This window comes from Sceloporus occidentalis, unplaced genomic scaffold, assembly GCF_023333645.1.
Source record: "Sceloporus occidentalis isolate IW3139 unplaced genomic scaffold, rSceOcc1.0.p SCAF_1, whole genome shotgun sequence".
Classification (NCBI taxonomy): domain Eukaryota; kingdom Metazoa; phylum Chordata; class Lepidosauria; order Squamata; family Phrynosomatidae; genus Sceloporus; species Sceloporus occidentalis.
Window position 1 is genome coordinate 283,050,149 of NW_028316981.1, and position 8,698 is coordinate 283,058,846.

Below are 8,698 nucleotides of genomic sequence, written 5' to 3' on the forward strand. Positions count from 1 at the left end.
TCTTCCAGGCACAACATAAAATGCATAGTTTTTGAGAAATGCACAAGTGTTTGAGAAACTGTGTTGCTTTGCAGTCAAAACTGACCTTACAGTCTTTTTTACTACACAAAGAAAACTACACAGCTTCCCAAGAAAAAAAGAACCCTCACCCACTTTCACTGTTTTTCACTATGTCAAGGAATGTGCAGAAAATGACAGCTAAGGAGGGGGCGGGGAAGAAGGACAGCGTCCAGACCCCGACTGAGCATGCACAAGGTCCCAATTCGAATAGTTGAATCCGCATGGTATGCACAGGTGTGGTAATACAATTTGCACTCACTCTGCTTTGCATGAATCCACATCACGTGACTTGCCTTGGATTCGATTCCCCCTTGATTTGGAGGGGCAATGGAAGGGCAACCAGGTGTGATAAAACTTTCACGTTATGACGTGAATCCACATAGCTGAACCAGCAGTCACCCCGGATCTGACCTGCAAAAAGCCCCGTGTGATATACTCCTTGCACAAAACACACATGTGGCTGCCTGAAAGCAGTCCTTTCTATATTGGAAGCTGTACAGTTTTCAGGGAAGTCTGTGACGTTTTTGAGGAGGAGCTGCACAGCTTTTATAAATCTGTAGTTTTCTGGGGAAGCTGCATAGCCTTCATGGAAAAAGCTGTGCAGTTTTCTGTCATTTGGAAGGGGGAGGATTCCCTAGTATCTCAAAGGTATGGGAGGAAAAAATGCTTCATTGTTCTCTCTATCTGACAGAAAATCAAGATTTACAATCCCTACATAAGGAAATTAGAATTATATTAATGAAGTTAAGATAGGAATTTTCCTTCTCCAGACTAGTGACTCAATTGGTGATAGAAAAAACATTCGGGTAAGGAGGTAAAAATTCTAAGGAAATGATTAACTCAATGATGAAGCAATCCATGCAACTTAACTGGAATGATTCAGTATAAAAATAGCTTTTTCAGAAATAATAGGTAATTTTCTGAAGAGTTCTCTCCTATTTTATTTTCGTTCCTTCCCTGTACTTTGCTAAAGCCTGTGCTTTCCCTGCACCAAAATCTCCCTTACCCTTCCACTTAAGGGGCAATCCCTTTCCTTCTTCCTAGACACACTTAATAAACCTAGTCAGGCCCTCTCAGAAGTAGCAAAGGTCTAAACAGTTCCCTGGTTTCATTATTCATCTTCAGGAAAGATCCAATGGGACCCCAGAGAAGATAACTGAAGCATTCTGCAGTTCCTTTTCCTACACATTGTTGTCTCCACCTTTCTTGCCTGCTTTCCTACTGTGTGACTTTTGAGAGAAATTCTATTCTTAAGCCAACTATTTGGTTAGAAGACTACTCATTTCAGGTCTCTCTTCCATAGTAACCCCCAAAAGGACTGTTTCCACATTTCCCTTTCTCTAGTTCTTGTTCCTGTCTCACTAGGCCTGGGAAAAGCCTCTAGAGGGCTTTGTCAAGAACAGAATGTAATTGGGAATAATTGAGGCCTCGTGGGATATTGTACAAAGCATTAGCAATTAATGTGAGAGAGCAGAATTTTGCTGCTCCAAGCATTCTACCTGTCCTATTTTGCCACAGTGATCTCTCATCATAGTTAGGCTCTGTTCAACAAGCCCTTCCTGTACCATTTTCCTTCCTCCAGTTTCTCCACCTTTCTTTTGCTCCTTAGAAGCCATGACTTGCTAACCTCTGCTCTTTATGGTTCTAGAAATGGAAGCTCAGACCACATGGGTCTGGACCAGTATCACATAATCCTAGCCCATCTTTTCAGACCTTACTGTCCTCATTTCAAATCATTAGATCCCTCTGGAAACTACATTCCCCAAACTAAAGTCTTACAAGTAAGACAAACCGTACCTATTTGAATATTTGTTTAAATGCAGTTTTCTTGTTATATACGAGCTATAATTTGTTTGCAAATCTCTTGCAAACAAGCAATTCATTCCTGCCAGTGTTCACTGCAACATTTTTTTCTAGTATGCTAAATAAAACTTTTTTGTGAGTTACTGGGGACAGATCTACTGAGATATTTCACTGCCAAAGTTTAATGATCTCTTGTATATATGTATCTCAGAATGTGTGCATATGTGTATACCTGTTTAAAAAGGACACCCATTAACTCCTGGCAGACACAGTATTTCACTGTAGATAGAGAAACAGCATGGCACACTTTACTTTTCTCGCTGGGTGAGCATCATAAAATATGTCAGCAGGGAACAGGTAGAAGCTACTGCTTGATAATCAACTGATGCTGCAGAACAACAGGGGTTGCACAAATGCATTTTTTAAAACCAAGATTCAAATTCCATATTTTAAAAATATCACTGATTTTCTGATCAAGGGAATTATGATACTACATTAACAAAATATGAAACTGAATCAAACTGAGTTAGACCAGTAGGACATCTACCCTAGCTTCAGTACAAATTTGAGGCATATTTTTGTCTCTTATGTGAGAGCCTTTAATCCATTAAATAAAAATGAGGGGCCAGACAGGCAGATCGCTTGATGAAAGTACTAAAGCAACATGCATATGAAAACAATTCTGAGTTACTTCAAAAACACACCCAAAAAAGATGGGCTGAAAAATGTGGTCCGCCGCCACACGATTTGCATCGGGACTAAAGCAACCACATGCCCCTGGCCTGGATCTGGGCGATTTTGGACCAGGCTGGCAAAAGGAGCAGTATTTTGCTGATCCTTTTTGGCTCAGTTCTTTGGGGAAGATGCCAGTCCGGTGTGGTTTCCCTCTGCATTCAGGGAGAGCGTCATCTAAATGCTACATTCCGAATGCAGCCAGAAATCACATTTTTCGGCACGTCTGTTTTGGGACTAAAGTAAGGGTGATTTAAACTGAGCCTAAATCCAATTGGTAGAAAGATTGGTACATTTAAAAGAAACCTAACAAGCCAATCCTATATATGACTATTCAGAAGCATGTTTATTGTCTTCAAGGGGACTTACTCCTATGTATGTGTATATAGGATTGCTGTCTTAAGTCCAAAACACACTGCAGAAATAATCCAGTTTGAGACTGCTTTAACTGCCCTGGATCAGTGCTAGGGAATTCTGGTAACTGTAGTTTTCTGAGACATTTAGCCTTCTCTATCAGAGAGGTTAGGTGCCACAAACTACAGTTCCCAGGATCCCCTAGTATTGAGCAAGAGCAGTTAAAGTTGTCTCACACTGGATTATTTCTGCAGTGTACTTTGTTCCTACTGGTACATTTATTTAATTCACACTGATTTCATGAGAATTAAGAGTGCTTTTGTCTCTGAACTACTAACAATGATAAAAGTAATTATAAAAATTGCAGCAGCTTAAATTATTTTATCCCTTGTGCAATGGACTATAAAGACCTCATTTCATAAAATCTCTCTCTCTGAATTTGATCATGACTCCATTCTGAAATCATTTTAAATGGAAACCCATAAACTGCTTTTATGCACATTCTCTTCCTTTGTTCAACTAATTGTACAGAAAAAAAAGTCAGCAGGTATTAACTTACACACACACATGTTTAACACCACTGGCTCATCATTCATCCTGCTGTAACAGCAAATCTTTCGCAACTTTACATGTTCTGCAGGCTAGGTAATTACATTTTACTTCCTTTTCTTCCTACACTTCTGTCATTAATAACTTCATAGCAATGAAACAAAACTGCAAATCAACAGTGGATTTGAATAGTCTGAGTCACAGAGTTGAATAAAATTAAAATAAATAATATAACAAAATATTAATAATTCCAATTTTTTTAAAAAAACATTATTTTTATTTGTTACTTACAATGGCTCTCATGATTCAGAATGTTTAAAAAATAAACAAAGATCTATTTCATAGAATCACAGTTGGAAGAGAGGACAAGGGCATCCAACCCCCTGCCATACAGGAACTCACAATCAAAGCACCCCTGACAGATGGCCACCCAGCCTCTGTTTAAAGACCTCCAAAGACTCCACCAAACTCCGAGGGAGTTTGTTCCACTGTTGAACAGCCTTTACTGTCAGAAAGTTCCACCTAATGTTTAGGTGGAATCTCTTTTCCTGGAGCTTTAAATCCATTGTTCTGGGGTTCTATTTTTGGGAACAGCAGAAAACAAGCTTGCTCCATCCTCAGTGATACCCCTCCAAATATTTAAATAGGTGATTATATCCCCTCTTAACCTTCTTTGATAAAATAGAGTTGTTTAGTGAATGAAAGTCCATAATATGATTCATACTGATAGAAGAGTTTTTTAATTGTGCAATTTTAAACATCGTGAATTCAATATTTCTGTTACCTATAATTTTTACAGCAATGGCTCAGAAGACTCCACCTCCTCCTTTTATTTTATTTTTACTTACTTCAAATATATCTGTTTTCTGCTTCTTCACGAGACCATCAAAATTAGCTATTTATTTTCTGTACTTCCAGCAATGAAGTATGGCAACTGTCCTTGACTATTCATTTTAATTCAGGTTCCCTGAACTGTGTATTTGTCAGAAACAAATAAAAACAGCATGCTTTATTTTCCTTCCATATTATATTTTCCCTCTCTTCTATCACTTAAGAAGGAAAGAACCCTGAAGTCTGTTTTAACTTACCTCAAATGCATATTCCTTTTAATAGCTAAATATCTTGCTGCATGACCTCCTAAGACATAAAAGATATGTTATGCCAGCACAATATATGGGGTTGGAAAAGCAGGTGGAGTAGCCCTATGCCTCCTGAAAGCTGCTCTGGAGGGTAAGTGTCCCTCTCAGAGAATGCAGGAGGTCACACAGCGAGGGGCCAAGGTGAACATTTATGTCCTGCACCCTTCCTTCAATGAGAAACCTCTGCAGGACTCAACTTCCCTCTGTGTAAATGGAAAGTCCTCTTCTATCTGCAGGGAAGAGGGGAGTGTCTTAATCAGTCCACAGTATGTGTATATGGTCAAAATGGCAGTTGTAACTCCATTAGCTAAAATATTGTGGATACTCATGCATATGTCTAGAAATTTTAGTCAAAAAATTGTTCTCACAGTCTCCAGAGTCATAGGCCTGAAATAGACAGACTTGAAACACCAGTTGTGTCAGGGTCGCAGCCATCGCACATGCCTGGCCCAATGTGGCCAGCTGCCATGGTCCTGAACCGTCCTGACCAGTTCTTCCTGTATGACACAACGTTGGCACAGCTTCCAGATGCATTCAGGGCGTGTATGTCCGAACACAGTCAGAATCTGCATCATTTGGCCCGTGTGTTTTGGGCCATACTGCAACACTCAAACTACTACACCATGTTGGCTCTCTATAAATATATAAAATCATTATAAAATCTCTACAATGCATTCAAATGAGGCTTTAGAACTTTGTTCTCACAAGCAGTCTCCTAGAACTACCAGAATAATTCCCAGTAAAGAAATTAAATCTCCCAGTAGGAGTAGATTATTATTATTATTATCTGTCTCCTAGACTTTAGGAGACAAAAATAGCAGTCTCTTAGAACTAACAGAAGTATTCCTATTAGAGAGATTCTGTGACCCCACCAAAGCTGTCTCAGGACTGTGGCAAAAATATGCCGCAGTCCTGAAGGCACCCTCCACTACTGACCAAAATACAGCGTGTCCATGTTATATGTGCGTGCGCTTTATGTGGTCTTGAGCATATGAGCTCAAGCTGCGGGGCGCGCGCGGTTCAAGCAGCGCCACGTCCCATTCAAATGAATGGGCGTGTGCACCTTTGGCACCCTGCGCACCACCGCACGCGAGCCCCATTGTTTCCAATGGGGCTCGAGCATAGGTGGAATTCGCCTTACGCGATGGGGTCCGGAACGGATCCCCGCGTAAGGCAAGGGCGGACTGTAGAAGCGGAAAAGATCTGCTTCTATTTGGGCCTTAGGCAGCCCTGGCGCAACCCCTGGGGGTGTCTGGGCACTCCAGGGGCATGCGTCATCAAAAGGCCATGCCCCCTGGACAGCTTGAACTAAAGCTACAAATCCAGCAAATATCAGGATAGTTGAAGTCCACCCATCACTACTACATCTCTCCTTTCTGAAAGTGTGGTCATCTGTTCTAGAAAGGCATCATCCAATTCCTCCATCTGACTGGAGGGTCTGTAGTAGACTCCCACCATAACATCCTTGTTGTTTCCCTCCCCTTTAATTTTTATTCAGATGCTCTCCACTTGGCTGCCAGTATTGATGTCCTGGATCTCTTCACTGGTATAAACATCTCTGACATATAGTGCTATTCCTCCTCCTTTCCTGTTTGGCCTATCTCTCTTAAAAAGGTTATACCCCTCTATTTCCACATTCCAATCATGAGACTCATCCCACCAGGTTTCAGTGATGCCTATTATATCATATTTGCTTTGTTGTACTAGGAGTTCAAGTTCGTCTTGCTTATTTCCCATGCTCTGCGAATTAGTGTAGAGACATCGCAGACCATGGGTCCCCTTTACTTGCTGCCTGTCCAAGTTTTTTTTGCCTCCCACTGTTGGGTCCTTGCATTATTTGTCGTTTTCTCTGTGTCAGTTTGACTATTTTCACCATCCCTTTTGCCTTCCTTAATATTGTCTCCCTTCCCCGCGGAACTCAGTTTAAAGCCCTCCTGATCAAGTTCTTGAGACTGTTGGCAAAACATTTCTTCCAACTGGCCTGAGATGCAACCCGTCCGTTGCAAGAAGTCCCTCCTCATGGAACCGCAGCCCAAGATCAGGCTGCAGAAATTCTCCCTTAAGGAACTTTTACAACTGGGCTACTGGAACCCATGTGCCTTCAAGTGGAATCTAATTTATGGCAACACTAACATTGCCAACATTCAGACCACTGTGGACACTTTAGGAGACCAGGATCTGAATCTCTAATCTGTCTTGGAAACCAACAAGGCAACCTTGGCAAGACTTGCTTTCTGAGCCGGATATAAACCTCCTCGGATCCTGATCTGAAGGAACTGCACTTTTCACACACAAATTATAGCCAAACATGAATGCAAATACGTATATGTCTAAGATCCTTCAATATCTGTCCACAGTCTCCTCAGTACTCTTCTCCGGCATCCCATCTCCAATGATCCCATTCTCCTTCTGTGGCCCTTTTTGCCATGTCCAGCCCCTAATGTCCTGAAGCAGGAAGTTGTTCAGAAGGCACACAACACACATGTGTATGTCTGTTACATATATCTCTTGAAGCGTGGAGCTACACACACCTGTTTGTGTGTGTCTCTGTGTGTTTCTGTCAACATATGTATATAGCCTTTAAAGTTTTGCAGCAAGGAGCTCTTCATGAGGCACACAACACGCACGTCTATGTGCGCCTGTGTCTACATACGTATTTTGTCTCTAATGTCTTGAAGCCAGGAGCTGTTCAGAAGGCACAGAGCACACACGTGTGTATGTCTGCCTACGTATGTACACAGCCCCATATCTCTCGAAGCAGGAGCTGCACACAACACACACGCACGCATAGGGTGTGTGTCTACCCTATGTATTTATCCCCTAACGTTTTGAAGCAGGGAGTTGTTCATCAGAACAAGGCACATGCGGGGGTGTGTGTGAGGAAGATGGCCCTGCCTCCTCCCTGGCCCCTTTCCTCAGCGAGAGGCGGCTTCTTCCTCCTCTTCTCCTCCCCGGGGCCTCCCTGGCGCCCAGACCGAGGAGGACGAGGAGGAAGAGGCGCCTGCTTCCGGAGGACGAGGCCGCAGCCTGCCCGCCTGCCTGCCTGCTATTAGGGCGGCTCCCTGCCCTGGCTGCGAGAAGCCTCCCGCCGCGCCCCTTCCTTTACCTGCCGCTTCTGAGGCCATGCGGCGCCCGAGGCCTAGTCCTGGGCCCAGCGCCTTCCTCGAGTTTGGCGCCTCCTGAGGAACACAAGGAGAAGGACCAGGAGGAGGAGGAGGCCAGCCCCGGCTGCCTCGGGAGGGAGGGCTCCGAGGGGCGAGGGAGGGCCCCTTCTTCCTTCCCGTCAGTCGCTAAATATCCACGAAGAGTTCAGTTGAAACCTCCGAAGAGGAGGAGGAGGAGGAGGCCGTCGCCGCCGCCGAGGGAGAGCGGGAAGACCGCCCCCGTGTCCAGAGGCATTTTTGGGCTTCTTGTTAGTCGACGCTCAAAATGGAGGGCGTTTTGGAAGGAGGATGAAATGTAGGACGCGTCCTGGAAAAGGAGGGCGTGTCAGGCCACCCTGCTGCCTCCCATGCTGGCAGGGGCGGGCGGGATGGATGATGAGACATATAGACATACATATATATATATATATATATATATATATACACACACACACGCACACACAGTATATGTGCGTGTGTATGTATGTGTGTGTGTGTGTATATATATATATATTTCTGTGAGGAAGATTATAGGAAGACTAGCATACTGGGGTGTGTGTGTGTGTGTGTGTATATATATATAGATATATATATATAATTTCTGTATGAGGAATATGTAAATAAAATAGTAAATTTCTGTATGAGGAAGATCACGGGGGACTAGCATAGTGTTAGGTAGGTAGGGAGATATATAAATTTCTGAATGAGGAACATTATAGGGGGGCTAGCATATATGAGGAACATACAGTTGGCCCTCCTTATCCATGGATTTTTTTATCCATGGATTCAAGCATCCATGGTTTGAAAATATTCAAAAAGGGGGGGGGGGGGGAATCCCAAATAACAAACTTTGATTTTCACTTTTCTACAAGGGGCACAATTTTACTGTGTCATTGTATTTAATGGGACTTGAGCAGC

At 43.0% G+C, this 8,698-nt stretch overlaps 1 protein-coding gene across 1 annotated transcript in view; it reads right to left on the reverse strand.

Moving 5' to 3' along the window:
* The window catches only part of RNF180 (ring finger protein 180), a 97,856-nt gene extending 89,792 nt beyond the window's left edge, over positions 1-8,064 (reverse strand). The window contains exon 1 of the mRNA XM_089485068.1: positions 7,744-8,064. The gene's annotated coding sequence lies outside the window, so the exon portion shown is untranslated. The remainder of the gene's footprint in view (positions 1-7,743) is intronic.
* Between the last annotated feature and the right edge of the window lie 634 nt (positions 8,065-8,698).